Here is a 19,432-nt window from a genome sequence, read left to right as displayed (position 1 = left end):
AAATGAAGTCGGATTGATCTCCATCTACACCCTCCCCCCCCCCCCCCCCTGTTTTGAAACAAACTTAAATATGATCCTCATTTAATTCGATCCAAAAATAGTCACTTTATAGGAATAGATATTCAAAAGGTCGTTATAAATTCTATTGAGCCTAAAACTCTAAAAATCAGATTTCTGTTATTCGGATATCCTTACATACATTTCTTTTTTTTTTGGCAGAAATTACCAATCAAAGAGCTGATAGCTCTGAGGTGGAAGAAGGTGAATAAAAGGTAACTTGAATTACCATAAAAGCAGCCCCACGAACCTAGCCTGCTTTGTTCCATTATCGTTATGACGTAATTTTTTTTCTTCAAACAAGAATGTGTCATAAGTACATGGATTTCCCATCCGTACAATCATTTTTTATGTTCAGTGGACTGTGAAATTAGGTAAAATTTTTAATTTGGCAGTAAAATTAGAAAGACCATATCATAAGAAACATATGTGTTCTAAGTTTCAAGTTGATTGGATTTCGTCTTCATCAAAAACTACCTCGACCATAAACTTTAACCTGAAGCAGGACGGACAGACAGACCAGAAATCATAATGTCCATAAATGGGGCATAAAATAGTAAGACTTGTTACATACCCGCCAACTTTTAAAAAGTTCCCATGGGTTTTTTTAGTGCGCGACAACAATTTTAAAGGTTACAATTTTTAGCGAAGTATTTTGCACGATCTGGATTGTCTAGAAAAGGTGTCATATTTGTATGATGAACTTACATGCCTTTTTCTTAAGTCTGTTTGCATGATTCTGTGATATAGATACAAGGGATAAGCGTAGATTTTTGAAAAAGAAACCATGAGCCCGGAGGGCGAACGGTTTGTTTTTCATGAATCAACGCTTATCCATCGTATCTATAACTTAAACTATTGTGTTAATATCTTTTAAAAATTAAAGCCTATTCTTAATTAGAAGTGTTTTTAACTGAGTTTAAATATCCATGTTATCGTGTCATACGATGCATTACAATAGTTTTAATATCACAATCAAATGGTTAAAACAATACAAATATAACACAACTCGTCGTCCCTTATATATCTTCCTATTATCAGTCATCTGAATATTATATGTTTGTACAAAATAAGAGATCATGATTCGAACTTATTTTTAATAAGATTGAGAATGGAAATCGGGAATGTTTTATAGGGACAACACCCCGACAAAGAACATATATATAGTATAATTATATGATAAGTATGTTTCCGAAATTTCTTACAAGAAGCCTAATTTTAAGCACATCACTTTTCTAGCATAGGAATTTGCGAATAAACATTTATTTAGTAAAATTATGGAGTAAAACAGATTTCAAATCATACTATTCATAAAACAAAAATGGACAAATCGAATGCAATCATTTTCGTTTTAAACATGTGGTATAGCCAACAAAAATCCGACAATAAACGATCAAATTCGCTTTTATTACACAAAATGTTCACAATAGTATATAAAACAAGAAGAAAAAAAACAACAAAAAAAAAAACGGGAAAACTAGAGTATAGGGACAACAAAGAAAATGCAGGGATTCGAACTTAAATCGACAAGATCTTTCCTTTAACTCATTGATGTTAACCATGAAACCTCGAGGCTACCAACTCATACTATTCATTTGTCTATTATGTATATATAAAGGTACAAGCTCTGTGTGTCCGTTGTGCCGATGTATATCATATATTCATTGATATATATATAATAGACTTTTAAATTGGTAGCCGAGAGGTTTCGTCGATATGTTGATGTCAGACAAAAGAAATAGAAATCATGGACTGGTTCGATTCCCAGAGAAGGTATATAGAAATTACAGAAACTAAAAGTAAGTTTTTAAAATAATACCATCCGTTAACATAAAGCAGTACATTAGCCAATTCAAACTTAATGAAATTATGTGCACAAAGGAAACAATTGAATATAATTTGGTGAGTCCATTTCAGCGACGAATTTAGGAAGCGTTGATTCTTTGAAAAAGAATCCACGGTAAATGAATAGGTTGACGTCACCACAATGGTTTAAAGTTATTGAATCGGTAGAAAAGATGAACATGTAGCTAGCAGATCAGAGTTTATTTTCTTGTGTAAGAATATTAGATGCTTGTTGAAATTTACAATTTTGAATTATGCACAAAGATGGACCTTTAACAGGTTGTGAACAACACTCCAAATGAGGCGTAACCCTCATTGGAAGAACATTACAACCCACTGTAAAAAAAAAAAGGAGCACCTTTATATTCATATTATTTGATGAAACTTTCCCTCAAGAACTATGAATCTATCAAGTATTAAATGGTCAAAACATGTCAAAAAAGTTGTGAGATGTTTCTAAACTTGTATCTCCTTTATTAATTTGACCCCTCATTTAGAAAAGTTGTTCCAAATATAATGAATTTTTTCCACTTTTGAGTTAAAAATCTTAAAAATTTTCTTTCTTTTTTTTCCAACAGTAAAATGACCCCTTGTTTTAGGGACAGTCCCTCATTTAAGGGACACCACTCATAATGGGGGGAGGGTCCAAACCTATTTGTTGGTCTTTGTGAAAAAAGAATAGTTCATTGTCCTTTAAATGATTCAATAGAATAGAAAAATAAAATATGTTACAACAAGTATTATGTCAATAAATTAGTGAAAAAAAATTACTATTTATTAACTTTATGGTAGTACTGCATCATTGAATTTTGTCAATCAGCCATGCTTTTATCCTAAAAGCTGTGTAAGAACGATTGCAGATGAAAATTCACATTTTACAACTAGATGAAAACAACACAAGTTCAAAATCTAGCATGTTAGAATAATCGTCAGAGAAAACGTTTTTGATTGGCTTATTAATTGATAATGAGAAACACAGAATTTGATTGGCTGAACACGATTGTCTTAACTTGTGAACAAAGTAAGGAACAGATGATTTTCACTAAGTCGTGTTTTATAGGTTTTTTTTTATTAAAGATACCCTAAACACACTGACAGGGCGAACGTACTATACGGGCGACAGAACTCAGGACGAACAGACCAAGGGCGAACATGTAAACAAGGCGAGTTGTCCCGATACCAAATTCACACACGCGTACTGCACATATCTACAGTAAAATCATCCGGTTACAAGTAAACAAATAACGTTCATGCTATAGATGAGATGAAATCTAATAATTTACATAAATAAAAGGGTACATATTTACGATAGTGATTGTTTTTCAATCCTAATTTACAAATTAAATGATTCAGATGCTTAATCATGTGTAAAAATCGGTGTCAGGAATCAGAAGTTGTTATGAAATTGTAATACACAGAAACGAATGCGGCATACAGAGGCTCAAGGATTTTAAAGTCGGCACCATAGGCCTTCAGAAGACTTGAAGTCTTCTTCCACCAAAAATCGTTTTAACTTTCTTTCTGACTCTAAAACACTGATTTAAGATTTACGTTGTACACAAAATATGATGAAATATTTTATGTCTCAGCTTAGATTTAAAAAAAGGAATAAGAAACCTTTTTTTTTATCCTATTTTGAAACTACGATATTTGTACAAAGTTCAACTTTGTTGTAATTTTAAGGCTGATTCGAGGGTAGAGGCGAATAGGTTGTTCACCATTGTATGGAAAAAGTATCGTGTTTTAGCATATTAAACTCGTCAATATTGTTTTTAGTCTCGCTATACACGGGGATCTTTTTTTCTAATTTTATAGAATAACGCCCATTTCAAAATCTAGGAACCGCCCCTAAAGGTAAAAATAGATTTGAACTGTGCAGTATATATATCTGAGGTAGTTAATGCACACCTTAGCTGTGTATTATCCAGATTATAGCACAGTAAGAACAAAGAAATTTTACCCATGTCATGTGTTAACACATCATAATCACCAAAACATAATTTTCTCATGAATCCTGTTCTCATCTATTATGTATGTCCTTTGTTTAGTATGATCATAGACCAAGGTGAGCGACACAAGCTCTTTAGAGCCTCTAGTTTGTACAAAAAGTAGGCCGTCAGTTTTCTCGTTTAAATTGTTTTACATTGCCATTTTTGGGCATTTTATAGCTGTCTATGCGGTATGGGCTTTGCTCATTGTTGAAGGCCGTACAGTGACCTATAGTTGTTAATTGCTGTATTATTTCAATTTGATCTCTTGTGGAGAGTTGTCTCATCGGCAATCATACCACATCTTATTTTTTATATATAAAAATCAGTTGAAATGGTCTTTATTCATCAGAGCGATACCGAAAGAACAAAAACAGCTAACAAAAACACAGATCGGACGTGGCAGGGTAACAACAAGAAGAAAAAAATACAGATGTGAAAGCATTCTCAGTTACTTACAGCTAGATCAAAGCCAATAACAACAAACTTTTCTTGTATTTTAAAATATTTCGTCTATTTTGTCTTTTGACGAGACGTTTTTTTTAAAGATCTATTATATACCGTGCCTTCAGTGGCGGATCGAGAACTTTTTTTAATAGGGGCCCACTGACTGCGATAAAAAGGGCCCACTGCAATAATGCTTCAGTGATTCCCTATATAATCAATCATTTTTTTCCATGATATGTGGGACTGGGTCCTCTAAATCCGCCTATGGCCTTGTATTTAAGAATTTATAAATTCATTGGAGTATCTTTATGACATAGCAATATCACATAATAGTTTAGTTAAATGATAAATCAGTATGAAAATGTAGCTCTATATAGATATAGGAAGATGTGGTGTGAGTGCCAATGAGAAAACTCTCCATCCAAATAACAATTTAAAAAAGTAAACCATTATAGGTCAATGTACGGCCTTCAACACGGAGCCTTGGCTCACACCGAAATATATGTCATATCAAAATGTCTTCATAGTATGAAATATTATCTTCATAACAAAGTGAAATGACAGAATAGTATGAAAAGGTAGTTCCATGTTATATCAAAGTGTCTTTATAGTATATAAATGTATCTTAGTGATATAGCAACTTGACAGAGTATTATAGTCAAATGTCGTTATAGTATAGAACATTTGCTTCATGATATATCCTTATTCGTAATGATATGGTTATTGTTATCATAAGGCAGCTGTGGCGTTCCATAAGGTCGTCCTAAGAGTAAAGGGGCATCAAACAATTTTGTCCTGCATTTGTTATCGACTCCTAGGAGTCGAGATTAAGAATTGAACGGTGGACAGTTAGTGCGTGCATTTTTCTTGCTACCTGATTGGAAGATATTACGAGACGTGAATAATCAAAGTTTATTGATTGGTTAGGACAATCCAAACCTAGTAAATGTCCTTCAATCCCGTAGAGTATCGGATTTGTCCTCTCTTTTTTGGCAATTAGATTTTGCCTGGTCATTAATCATGCATATTCATGATATTGGTACACAGGTAACTTTTATCTATAAATAGTCGAATCTTCTGGAGTTTCGTAAACAACAACGTTAAACGATATATACTACTTCATAACGTGTGACCTCACGTGTGTGGTAAAATTTGTTGATTGATGCACGTGGCTATTCTAGTAAATGAATTAATCTACAAAGCGAGATCACTTTCCATTTTCATCAGCTAAGAGTCGACTAGCCCTTTTTGAAAGGCTAATGCTTGTTTCACTCATAGAAGCAAACTAACTAAGTTTTATAGTTTTAAACATTTTGAAGATAAAAAACGCCAAAAAAATATACAAAACAAACTTTAAATCATATAACATGTATAACAACATATCAAATTGTTATTTTGTGTTATTGTTGGAGAAAATTGTTTGCAAAATTAAAAATTGTGCATGTATTTTAAATTTTGTGTTAATTCAATGGAATTTTGCATTTATACACCGGGTTGAAAAAAATAAAAGCATATGAAAGATGCAACTTCGAAAATCTCTGCAAAATTAATACTTGTTAGAAGAACGTAAATTCTACGGTCGCTTTAAGCGGCATTTTCACATGAATAGGTTATAAGTTGAACGTTTGAAACTTTCCGTAGAACAACTTCAAACCCGTCGTTTTATTGGGAACGTCGTGTAACGCTGAATGGCACCAATACCGTGCCTAACGTTTAGGGTTGTCAGTTTTCCTGTCGATGGTCGGTGATTCTCTCCGGACACTGCGGCCTCCTCAAAAAATACAAACAGATAGCCATAAAATCAAACAATAGTGATGAAAGTGGCGTTTAATTATGCAATGGCTGGTGTCTAGATCAAGGAGCTTTACATGCTAGAAATAATTTCATATTCGATAATTTTGGCGACAGTTACCTGCTTTGTACATTTAAAGGTGCAAAATAAATGTTAATTATGATTTTACAAAATATTGAAAATAAGTTTCTGTTTATCAATTAAGCTCATTTTGTTCTGTTAAGTTTAGGCTCAAGTTTAGGAACATTGTTAATACAATTGGTGATGTTTCGTCATCATATATATATGCATATAATGTAGCATTAATAAGAAAATTAAGAAATAAACTACGGAAATTACGTACAATCATGTGTATTACATGTTATAAAAAATCACAGACGTTATTTTGTCATTTGATAGCATGTCAGCATGGATTCATCAGACTAAATGGTACATCGTGTGTGCCATGTGGAGAAAAGTGTTACGGACAACAATGTCTTCAGAATTGCAGTTGTAGTATGTATCAAAGGTATTATTGTTTAAAACCATAAATATCTATTTTAGTCTATTAGTTAATGAGTTAAACAGTTTCGTATATCAACATATAGGGGCTACCTACTACGGAAAAACTATGGTCAAACCTGTCTTCTTTTGCTTTTATACTCTGAATACAGCTTTACTTGGTGTATCAATACTGAACGGCCACTACCAGTTTGATATTGGAACGTAATTTACATTTAGAGTGCATGTGTAATTAGAAAATTACTGCACATGAATACACTTTACCATAATTACTGACCGCGTAGGTAATGATTCCTCAATACCCACCATTAATTTACGTCATCATTTACCAAAATAACTACTAGTATTTTGATTTTGGTTAATATGTTTATATGATACGTTCTGTATTTTGTGCGACGCTTACATGAAAATAGGCAAAGCAGTATGTAACCGACTGGTTTTCCATTCATAACAAAGAAATCATTGTAAAACTAAAACAAATAACTGTGTGAAGTGCATGAAGCAGCAAGACTAGATTCCACAGAATGGTAAGCATTCCTGATATGGAAGTACACCAAACTTGCCCGTGCAATAGAAATATCACTTAAAGGCGAAAACCAATGCAATGGTTTAAGACACGGGCACGTCTTTTTTTCGGTAGGCACTTAAAGTTAACCATCGAGAGACGTTAACCACCGAGAGTCGGTTTTTAGACCCGCCCAGTGCACCTAAGCACGCCTACTTTTGGAGCTCTTTAGTATGAAGATAAGAAAAATATACGAAATTACGGAACTGTGTACCCTGTTTTATCCTTCTTGTTGGTGTTTCTTGCGCATGCTCACAAAGCACGGGGATTGTTACGGTTACTGACTCAGGAACCTTGTATATTATATACCTCGGTTTACAGACGTTTAATAAACTGGATCACTGTTGTGTTCACTTATCGATACACTACGATGGAATTACGGACCAGTTTAACATAAACATGGTAAATAGATAGACAGCTGATAATCATAATTGATTAAGAAATAACCTGGAAGAAGAAATGAGTTAACTATTGATTGTAACAGAGACGAGAATGCCATCGTGTTTGTTCTGCTGAAAAAAGCAGGAACATTGGAGTTTATGGTTAGATTTTAAATATTTATTGTCTCCAAACTGGGTAAATTTGATATAGTAACCCCCCTTTTTTTTTAAATAACTCGAGATCCACACATCGCGCTCGCTTAAAAAAGTAACAATAAGAAATAATTATTGTTAGTTTCAAGATTAATCGTCAAAACTTATCCCCTCCCCGACATCAAAGGAAGTTAAATGTATTATCCCAAAATTAGACCAAATTATTATGATATAAGGACGTCTTGACAGGCTATTATTTTATTTTGTTTTGTTTTGTTGGTTTTTTTTTTGCATTGACGTCTTCCTCCTGTATGAAAAAAACATAATAGACCCCCCCCCTTTTCCCCATAATATAGCTTTTTAAGAAGTCATAATTATTTGGACTACCCCTGAATATATTTCAGACAGACTCTTCTCTAAAAAAATGTAAACATGATTTGAGAGAAATCTTTGGAATAGTTTTTTAAATGATTTAATTATTATGTCATGTATATAATTAACATTAACATAGTTATAAACTGAGACTACTGGTATAACACATAGTGTTATAGTAGTCTCAGCTATAAACTTTCCATTGTATTGACCAATATGACTAACTCATATGCTCTTTCCCATAAATGTCACAATATCAATATATTACAGTAAAACTGATAGTTTGATGACATTGTTTAAGACTATTGACCACAGGTCAGCCTAAACTGATTTTAAAACTGTAATTTATTCATTAAAACAGTTCAAGACATGCACCTTCTGAAATGTGATTGCATCAAAATTAAACCTAAGGCATAACATACTTAGTGTGCAGGAAGTGCCACCAAATAAATACTGAGTTGTAAAATTAGATGATGATATTTGTGAAGTCAAAGATATTATAGCTAGTTATAACTGGTTTTAGATATAAACCTGAGTAAAAGGTTGATTTATATGTGCTCTTTCATGTTTAGATTATAATTTAAATTTAATCTTTTGAAGTTTTTTTTATAATATTAAGACATTAAAATCACAATTATTTATTTATATACAAAAAAATAATTTTTGTCCTTTTTTAGTTGAATGACTGTACACAAACATTATACACACATAATTTTGATAATTCTGTAATGTTTTTTTTCTATAGCCCCAGAATGTGACAAAAGACTTATTAATCCAGATTTACAAAAAATAGAAATAGTTCAGCTACCATAAGACTGCTATGACAAAAATTCTGCAGTTTCCAGAATTTGAGGTAGAGTATAGTTAGGAATAGTTTGATTATGCAGATGATTAGTTTGCCATAAACAATTATGCCCTTGATACAAAAGCAGAGGAAACAAAAAAGTATGAAAATAGTTGAAAAAAGTAATCATTATTACCTAGTCATATACTGTAAATAGAAAAAGAGAAAAGCACTGGTTATGATTTGGTATTTTTAATAGCATTATCATTTGTCCATAACTTGGAATATATACTGGATTGAGCTTGATATTTATTTAATATCATTGACACATGGTTGCAAGAAATGAAAGATGGTAATTTAAACCTAGCAATTTTATTAAGATTTAAAAAAAAGCTTTTGATTTGGTAGAATATGACTTTCTTTGTTTAAAGCTCAACATGTATGGATTTAGTGAGACTACTGTTAGTTTTTTTAAGTCGTACCTGAATAACAAAAGGTATACATTTGTAATGTTAACTCTGAACAACAACATGTAAAATTTGGTGTTCCCCAATGTTCAATACCTTGTCCTCTATTGTTTGTGCTATTTATAAATGACCTTCCCTTATGCATTAAAAATTGTGAAACAGACCTATATCGTTGTATATGCTGATGACACCACTATTCATAAATCAGGGGGAAACATCTAGAAAATATAAATGATGATGTTCAAGAAGATTTATACAGGGATGAAGAGTGGTGTAAAATGAATAACATGTTCATAGATGCAAATGAAACAAAATGTTTGATTACTGGAACAAAGCAGAAACTATTCAGACTTTTCAACCAAACTTGATAATAAATTAAAGTATTACAAAATTCTTCATGTGAAAAAATATTAGTTTCAAAATTGACAGCCCACTAAGTAACTGGAGAAATCAAATTGACCAAGGTTGTGCTAATATATCATCCAGAATATACCATCTTTCTTAAATAAATTTTTTTTTATATCTGCAAGAAAACATAATACAATGGGTGTTCTGCCCCTAATTGACTACTGTTGTATTATTTGGGATGAATGTAAAAATTAAGGGATAACAAGAATTTTGAAAATCCAAAAAAAGGGCAGCATGATAAATTCTAGATGCAGATCCGTTATCCCTCTTGGTATATAGGAAAACTATATTCTATGTTAACCTCCGACAGTAGGTATCAACAAATACTGTTGATAGACGGTATATAGGAGCACTATATTCCATGTTAACCACCGACGGTAGGTATAGACAAATACTGGTGATAGACAGTATATAGGAGCACTATATTCTATGTTAACCACTGACGGTAGGTATAGCCAAATACTGTTGATAGACGGTATATAGGAGCACTATATCTTATGTTAACCACCGACGGTAGGTATAGACAAATACTGGTGATAGACGGTATATAGGAGCACTATATTGTATGTTAACCACCGACGGTAGGTATAAACAAATACTGTTGATAGACGGTATATAGGAGCACTATATTGTATGTTAACCACCGACGGTAGGTATAGACAAATACTGTTGATAGACGGTATATAGGAGCACTATATTGTATGTTAACTATCGACAGTAGGTATAGACAAATACTGTTCATAGACGGTATATAGAAGCACTATATTGTATGTTAACTACCGACAGTAGGTATAGACAGATACTGTTGATAGACGGTATATAGGAGCACTATATTGTATGTTAACCACCGACGGTAGGTATAGACAAATACTGTTGATAGATGGTATATAGGAGCACTATATTGTATGTTAACAACTGACGGTAGGTATAGACAAATACTGTTGATAGATGGTAAAAAGGAACACTGTAATGTATGTTAACCACCGACGGTAGGTATAGACAAATACTGTTGATAGATGGTATATAGGAGCACTATATTGTATGTTAACTACCGACGGTAGGTATAGACAAATACTGTTGATAGACGGTATATAGGAGCACTATATTGTATGTTAACTACCGACAGTAGGTATAGACACATACTGTTGATAGACGGTATATAGGAGCACTATATTGTATGTTAACCACCGACGGTAGGTATAGACAAATACTGTTGATAGACGGTATATAGGAGCACTATATTGTATGTTAACTACCGACAGTAGGTATTGACAAATACTGTTTATAGACGGTATATAGAAGCACTATATTGTATGTTAACTACCGACAATAGGTATAGACAGATACTGTTGATAGACGGTATATAGGAACACTATATTGTATGTTAACCACCGACGGTAGGTATAGACAAATACTGTTGATAGATGGTATATAGGAGCACTATATTGTATGTTAACTACCGACGGTAGGTATAGACAAATACTGTTGATAGACATCAACGGTATCTGGGAGCACTATATAGTATGTTAACCACCGACGGTAGGTATAGACAAATACTGTTGATAGACGGTATATAGGAGCACTATATTGTATGTTAACCACCAACGGTAGGTATAGACAAATACTGTTGATAGACGGTATATAGGAGCACTATATTGTATGTTAGCTACCGACAGTAGGTATTGACAAATACTGTTTATAGACGGTAAAATTGAGAAAGGAAATGGTGAATATGTCAAAGCGACAACCACCCGACCATAGAGCAAACAACAGCCGAAGGCAACCAATGGGTCTATAGTTAACTACCGACAATAGGTATAGACAGATACTGTTGATAGACGGTATATAGGAGCACTATATTGTATGTTAACCACCGACGGTAGGTATAGACAAATACTGTTGATAGATGGTATATAGGAGCACTATATTGTATGTTAACCACCAACGGTAGGTATAGACAAATACTGTTGATAGACGGTATATAGAAGCACTATATTGTATGTTAACTACCGACAGTAGGTATAGGCAAATACTGTTGATAGACGGTATATGGGAGCATTATATTGTATGTTAACCACCGACGGTAGGTATAGACATATACTGTTGATAGATGGTATATAGGAGCACTATATTGTATGTTAACTACCGACAGTAGGTATAGACAAATACTGTTGATAGACGGTATATGTGAGCACTATATTGTATGTTAACCATCGACGGTAGTTATAGACAAATACTGTTGATAGATGGTATATAGGAGCACTATATTGTATGTTAACTACAGACGGTAGGTGTAGACAAATACTGTTGATAGACAGTATATAGGAGCACTATATTGTATGTTAACCACCGACAGTAGGTATAGACACATACTGTTGATACACGGTATATAGGAGCACTATATTGTATGTTAACTACCGACGGTAGGTATAGACAAATACTGTTGATAGACGGTATTTAGAAGCACTATATTGTATGTTAACTACCGACAGTAGGTATAGACAATACTGTTGATAGACGGTATATTGGAGCACTATATTGTATGTTAACCACCGACGGTAGGTATAGACAAATACTGTTGATAGACGGTATATACATTGTAGGAGCACTATATTGTATGTTAACCACCGATGGTAGGTATAGACAAATACTGTTGATAGACGGTATATAGAAGCACTATATTGTATGTTAACTATCGACAGTAGGTATAGACAAATACTGTTGATAGACGGTATATGGGAGCATTATATTGTATGTTAACCACCGACGGTAGGTATAGACATATACTGTTGATAGATGGTATATAGGAGCACTATATTGTATGTTAACTACCGACAGTAGGTATAGACAAATACTGTTGATAGACGGTATATGGGAGCACTATATTGTATGTTAACCACCGACGGTAGGTATAGACAAATACTGGTGATAGACGGTATATAGGAGCACTATATTGTATGTTAAGCACTGACGGTAGGATAGACTAATACTGTTGATAGACGGTATGTAGGAGCACTATATCTTATGTTTACCACCGACGGTAGGTATACACAAATACTGAAGATAGACGGTATATAGGAGCAACTACCGACAGTAGGTATAGACAGATACTGTTGATAGACGGTATCAACGAGCACTGTATTGTATGTTAACCAGCGACGGTCGTTATAGACAAATACTGTTGATAAACGGTATATAGGAGCACTATATTGTATGTTAACTACCGATAGTAGGTATAGACAAATACTGTTGATAGACGGTATATAGGAGCACTATATTGTATGTTAACCACCGACGGTAGTTATAGACAAATACTGTTGATAGATGGTATATAGGAGCACTATATTGTATGTTAACTACAGACGGTAGGTATAGACAAATACTGTTGATAGACAGTATATAGGAGCACTATATTGTATGTTAACCACCGACAGTAGGTATAGACACATACTGTTGATAGACGGTATATAGGAGCACTATATTGTATGTTAACTACCGACGGTAGGTATAGACAAATACTGTTGATAGACGGTATATGGGAGCACTATATTGTATGTTAACTTCCGACAGTAGGTATAGACAAATACTGTTGATAGACGGTTTATGGGAGCACTATATTGTATGTTAACCACCGACGGTAGGTATAGACAAATACTGTTGATAGACGGTATATAGGAGCACTATATTGTATGTTAACTACCGATAGTAGGTATAGACAAATACTGTTGATAGACGGTATATAGGAGCACTATATTGTATGTTAACCACCGACGGTAGTTATAGACAAATACTGTTGATAGATGGTATATAGGAGCACTATATTGTATGTTAACTACAGACGGTAGGTATAGACAAATACTGTTGATAGACAGTATATAGGAGCACTATATTGTATGTTAACCACCGACAGTAGGTATAGACACATACTGTTGATAGACGGTATATAGGAGCACTATATTGTATGTTAACTACCGACGGTAGGTATAGACAAATACTGTTGATAGACGGTATATGGGAGCACTATATTGTATGTTAACCACCGACGGTAGGTATAGACATATACTGTTGATAGATGGTATATAGGAGCACTATATTGTATGTTAACTTCCGACAGTAGGTATAGACAAATACTGTTGATAGACGGTTTATGGGAGCACTATATTGTATGTTAACCACCGACGGTAGGTATAGACAAATACTGTTGATGGATGGTGCAAAGGAGTACTATATCGTATGTTAACCACTGACGGTAGGTATAGACAAATACTGTTGATAGACGGTATATAGGAGGACTGTATTGTATGTTAACCACCGACGGTAGGTATAGACAAATACTGTTGATATACGGTATATAGGAGTATTGTATTTTATGTCAAACATCGACGATAGGTATGGACAAAATCCGACAAATACTGTATACAGACAGTGTATAGAAGTACTGTATTGTATGGTAAACACTGACGGTTGGTATGGACAATTTCTGTATCATGCATCAATTGTAAATAAAAGTATCATGTGAGTGACACAGGCTCATTGAAGCCTCCAGTTTTGATATTATTAATGTTCAGATCTGGTCTAATTTATCATTTTCTCTATTACATGCATGATAACTGCAACAATTGAATTGAAATAAAAGTGATAATATTTCTGTTGTAGGTTATCAAGATTTAGTGTTTCCATACAAGTGACAAAGATTGAACAACAAAAACATCTCAAACTTTACAGGACAAAGTAGACTTTTTTCACTGTGCTTAGTTTTGTCTTTATGTCTAAATTATGATACCTTTAAAAAAACCAATAAAATATGGAATAACATTTATTTCTATCTTATAAAGTGGAGTGAAGAAATAAGGGGTCATTCAAAACATAAGAATATATTGCTATCATATATGCAGATCAGCAGCCCATACATTTGCTATAGCACATAAATATGGGACCAATAATTTCAAGTTGCCTTTTAAAAAAGACCTTATTAATGTTATGCGAGATACCACCAAAGACCACTAGGTGTTGATCAAATGATATTGTAAATAAGAGGGTTGTCCAAAATATTTCCAACAGCTGTTTGATATACACTACCTTAATCAAACCACAATGGTTAAAAAAACAGTTTTGGTCAGTCTTAAAAGAATCAAATATAATTTAGAAAAAGTGCAAGCTGTTGATAAAAACTACAAATAACTGCCAGTCCTAAATGTGGGTGGAGATTACCATTTAGCACAAATGAGTTTCTGGACTAAAGAAAGTAATTTCGGCACAAACCGATTATACCCTTTCAAAAACTATGTGTAGTCCCTTTTATAAAAGTGGCAGATTATCTTTCTATCTAGAGTATCTATGACAACTAACTGCTGCTCCTAGTGACGTTAGTCTTTGGTTTATGAAAAGATTGGATATATTGTCACAATTCTTTTCTAAGGTACCGGCATAGATGCCAACCATTACGATTTTTCCGTAGTTTTTCCGATTTTGCGATAAAAACTACGCTATTACGGTCAAAGTCGAATAGTTACGGATTCCCAATCATCGACGTTCAATTTTGTAAAACGCGGATTTTTATCATTACTTTTCCGTCCTGGTCCAGTATTTAGGAAACGCCAATGTAATGCTTCCGGTTTCTCGGGAGTTATCAACCTATTGTTGGGTAACTAACTGACTTCCGAAGAGGCAAACTTGCATTTTATTAAGTAGCTTTCCCGCTTTCTCTACTTCTCCTTGACAAAACAAAAATGTTTGAGTCGAGAACATCTGAACAATTAATGAATGGAATACATACTACAGACAACATGTTAAATGACAAATTTTAGTGTACATCACTTTGCAACCACTCGTCAGTAATTTTTATTGGTAAATGCACGTTTATGAATGATTACTGAAAACTTTTTAAAAATACGGAAAATTTGATAGTTTGTTACTGATTGTGTCAAAAGGGGGTTGGCATCTATGTACCGGTCTGATAAACAGGAAGTAGCCAGATTAGCTACTAAATATATGCACACTGAAATATAGTCCCTTAAAATTCCCATGGCTGTGTACATGTTCAGATACGAACTATGAAAATTTTGTTTATATCTTTAGAGAAGTAAAATCAAGTATGTATGTCTTTAGTTTTGTCAAATTGCTGTCTTGTTTTGTCCTGTTATTAGGTAACAGTACTGATACAATACTGTAAAAATACGGAGATGTGGTATGATTGCCAATGAGACGCCTACATGTATCCACTCAAGTTCAAATAAAGTGGACGTAAGCAGTTATATGCAACCATACAGCCTTCAACAATGAGAAAAATCATATCAAATAGACCCTTGTAAATAGGTGTTGACCAAATGATATTGTAAATAAGAGGGTTGTATATTTCATGACGGTATAATACTAAACCCCTAACAGGAGGGATTGTGCCTGATATTCATATGATGAAGACATAATCTTTCAATCAGTTTAAATAAGGTCTGGTTCTGGCATGTCAATAACTGCTAGTAGTCTGTTGTTATTTATGTATTATTGTCATTTTGTTTATTTTCTTTTGTTTCATATTCTGACATCGGACTCGGACTTCTCTTAAACTGAGTTTTACTGTGCGTATTGTTTCGCGTTTGTTTTTTCTACATTGGCTACAGGTATGGGCTGTGCTCATTGTTGAAGGCCGTACGGTGACCTATAGTTGTTAATTTCTGTGCCATTTTGGTCTCTTGTGGAGAGTTATCAGTAGTGTTTGTAGGACAGAATGAACCCATAAAGGTGGACGTCGGACGCTGACGCTATATTTGGACCTGGGTGTGAATGCCGACGCCATATTTGGGCCTTAACGCGGACGCCATGGTCGACCATGAAATCGGGACGCGAATTTGAGGTTGGACCGTATGATTCGGACATCGAGACACCGACGCCATATTTGGGCTTTAAACTTGGACGCTATACCTTAATGTTGCATCAGACTACCCTTTAAAGTGACGTCATACCCTTAAAAGTGGACGGTATATTCTCGAAAATGGACGAGAATTTGTCTTTGATAAACGCTTACCCAACCCCTAGGTAATAAGTCTGTGATAATTCTGAAAAGAATCTTCTACCTCTTAAATAATTAACTACTTATACATGTTTATAACAACTGTAAGAATTCTCCAAGAAATACTATTTATATTAATCAGAAAAACTGTCAATCAATGCAGTAGGCGGAACTATTCCCGTGTAAAGAGAATTGGATTAAAATGTTTGATATCAATACATAAAATATTTGTCTTTATCTTTTTAATTTTTGGATTTCTTATCTTATTAACATGACAATCGTGAAACATTCAGTATTATTGCTTTCTACGGAAGCCCATTTAGGACCTCCCAAAAGTATAAAATTATTTGAATTCGAAATCACGAATTTAAATTGTTATCTCGAATTTTATAATTCGTTTTAACAGATTAAATTTGTGATAATGAATTGGTGAAATCGTTATAACAGATCTTGTAATTCGTTATTAAGAATTAAATTCCTTATCACAATTTTTTTGTAATTTGTGATAACGATAAATTCGTTATAACGATTTTATCGTTATAACGAATTGTAGAATTTGTTTAAACTGATTAAATTTGTGATAACGAATTTGTGGAATTCGTTATCACAGTTTTTATTGTAATTGGTAATTTCAGATTAAAATTCATTATCACAGATTTTTAGCTCACATGGCACACAGAATTAAGAGAGCTTTCTTCCTCACTCTGCACCCATCGCTGTTTATTACTTTTACAAAAATCTTCTTCATTAAAACCTTTTTGACAAAGTGAAACAAACTTGACCGCAATCAATTTAGTTTTAACGCATTTTACACTATACCTAGAAATTTTTGTCGTGTAAACGGGTGGGTTTATTAACCAGCGACCCAGTTTACACACCGAAACTCTCCGGGGGGAAATATGTCTAATTCTCATATTTCTTGACCGAAATATTTTTATTTTTTAGTTTCCACCAAAGTTTTTTTAAGCGGTTAATATCATTAGTGTGTGTACCTGGATACATTTTACACAGATGCAACGGAAATAGTTTCGCCAACCTGGTTTATCGAAATGTAAACCTAGGGATGAAAATCTTAGGTTTTACACTTCGATTAACCATGTTGCCGAAACTAATTCTTTTGCTTCTGTGTAAAATATATTAATTGGCGATACACACGAAGGAAATCGCCTGTCTAAGAAGACTTTAAATTAAGAAAAAGGAATATAAATGTTACTGTCACGAATTATGGGTATCAAACACATTTTTTATGCCCCCGCCGCTAGGCGTGGGAGAAGTTTAGTCTAGCCCTTGTCCGTCAGTCCAGTCCATTTGTCGGGTACGTTCCCAGAAATGGTTTCCGTTTGCCTCAACCAAATGTTATAAATTCAACTTATACACTATGCCAATTACTAAAACACACAGATAAAATTTGAAATTGAAGGGCGTCTCTTGTATAGTTCGTGAGTTATGCCCCTTTACAAATGGTCAAAGACGTAGTGCTTATTCTGTAATTTCCGCTCTCTACATTTAGTTTGCCTCAACCAAATGTTATTGAATTAATACACAATGTTTATTAACACAAAACACTGAGTCTGATGATCAAGTTTGAAATTGGGTGACGCCACTTTGACCGTTCTGAAATTGTGCCCATTCAGCGCTAATTTACAAAAACAAAACAAAACCAACAAACAACCAAATTAAGTGTTCAATCAATTTTGCTAATTTTTAAAATAGAAATCGTTAAAACTAAATTGCTCGTGGTCTTCACGAACCATTAGAAAGCTGGAATGCGATTGGCAAGTATTGGCTTCGACAATTTGACAACAAGTATAATGATCAGTATTTTTTATGTAAATGTTCAAATATTAAAGGACTAAATCTTAAAAATATTCCTGTATTTTATCAGAAAATGATTTATACATGGTCTAATTTTCTAAAAATGGGAGATAATCCCAAAACTAAGAACGAGGTTCTTAATATGAGACTATTTGGTAATTCAAAAAATTTCTTTTCAAAATAAACCATTGTTTTTTTCTTCCTTTCTAAAAAGTAACATAAAATATATCAAAGACATATGGAACGAAGAAACCAAAACATTTTACAGTTGTTGTTCTATATTTGAAAAACTTGTAGATAAAAGAAACTGTATATCGGAATTTTCAAGAGTTAAAAGTTCAATACCAGAACAGAAACACAAAAAATTGTATTGACTATAATAATTATTTCAACCGTATAGAAGATAAATTAGTCTACTGTACTTATATAGTTATACACAACACATTTTAGCCTATTGCAAGGCAAAATTTATGTTCCTATCCAATATACCCTTTATTCCGCGGGGTGGCCTCTTTTACAAGACCTATACCTATTGTATTTATGGTAACGTGTTCTAAACATTCATGAATTATTTGCCACTGGACGTTAAGCAATCAATTATTATTTCCGTTTATTTCCTTAAATACGGCTTTGAGTATAACAAAGCTGTTAGAGAGATACTAAAGGTTTCACTGGATTAACACTATGGACGAGTTTTGTTTATTTATTAATAGCGAAAACTCGCTTTCATCCATCGTTTGAAAATAACGTACGTGGCAATTTCAAAGTGCGCCTTGCAAAACGCTATACGTTGGATGGATCGTGGGAATGTTCATTGAAGGTGTCGTTCATACAGGAATTAGAAGCCTAAAC

At 33.6% G+C, this 19,432-nt stretch overlaps 1 long non-coding RNA gene across 3 annotated transcripts; it reads left to right on the top strand.

The window, feature by feature from the left end:
* The first annotated feature begins 7,465 nt into the window (after positions 1-7,465).
* LOC143076192 (uncharacterized) lies at positions 7,466-14,578 on the top strand. Of its 3 annotated transcripts, none has more exons than XR_012978558.1 (3): positions 7,466-7,597; positions 8,846-8,953; positions 14,416-14,578. It is a non-coding gene; the product is annotated as an uncharacterized LOC143076192 (long non-coding RNA). The 3 variants fall into 3 exon arrangements; XR_012978557.1 differs by having other exon boundaries at positions 7,486-7,771; XR_012978556.1 differs by having other exon boundaries at positions 7,488-7,737.
* The last annotated feature ends 4,854 nt before the right edge of the window (positions 14,579-19,432 follow it).

The sequence above is a fragment of the Mytilus galloprovincialis genome, chromosome 5 (genome assembly GCF_965363235.1).
Source record: "Mytilus galloprovincialis chromosome 5, xbMytGall1.hap1.1, whole genome shotgun sequence".
Taxonomy (NCBI): Eukaryota; Metazoa; Mollusca; class Bivalvia; order Mytilida; family Mytilidae; genus Mytilus; species Mytilus galloprovincialis.
Note: the sequence above shows the minus strand (reverse complement) of the source record. Positions and strands in the feature narration are given on the sequence as shown.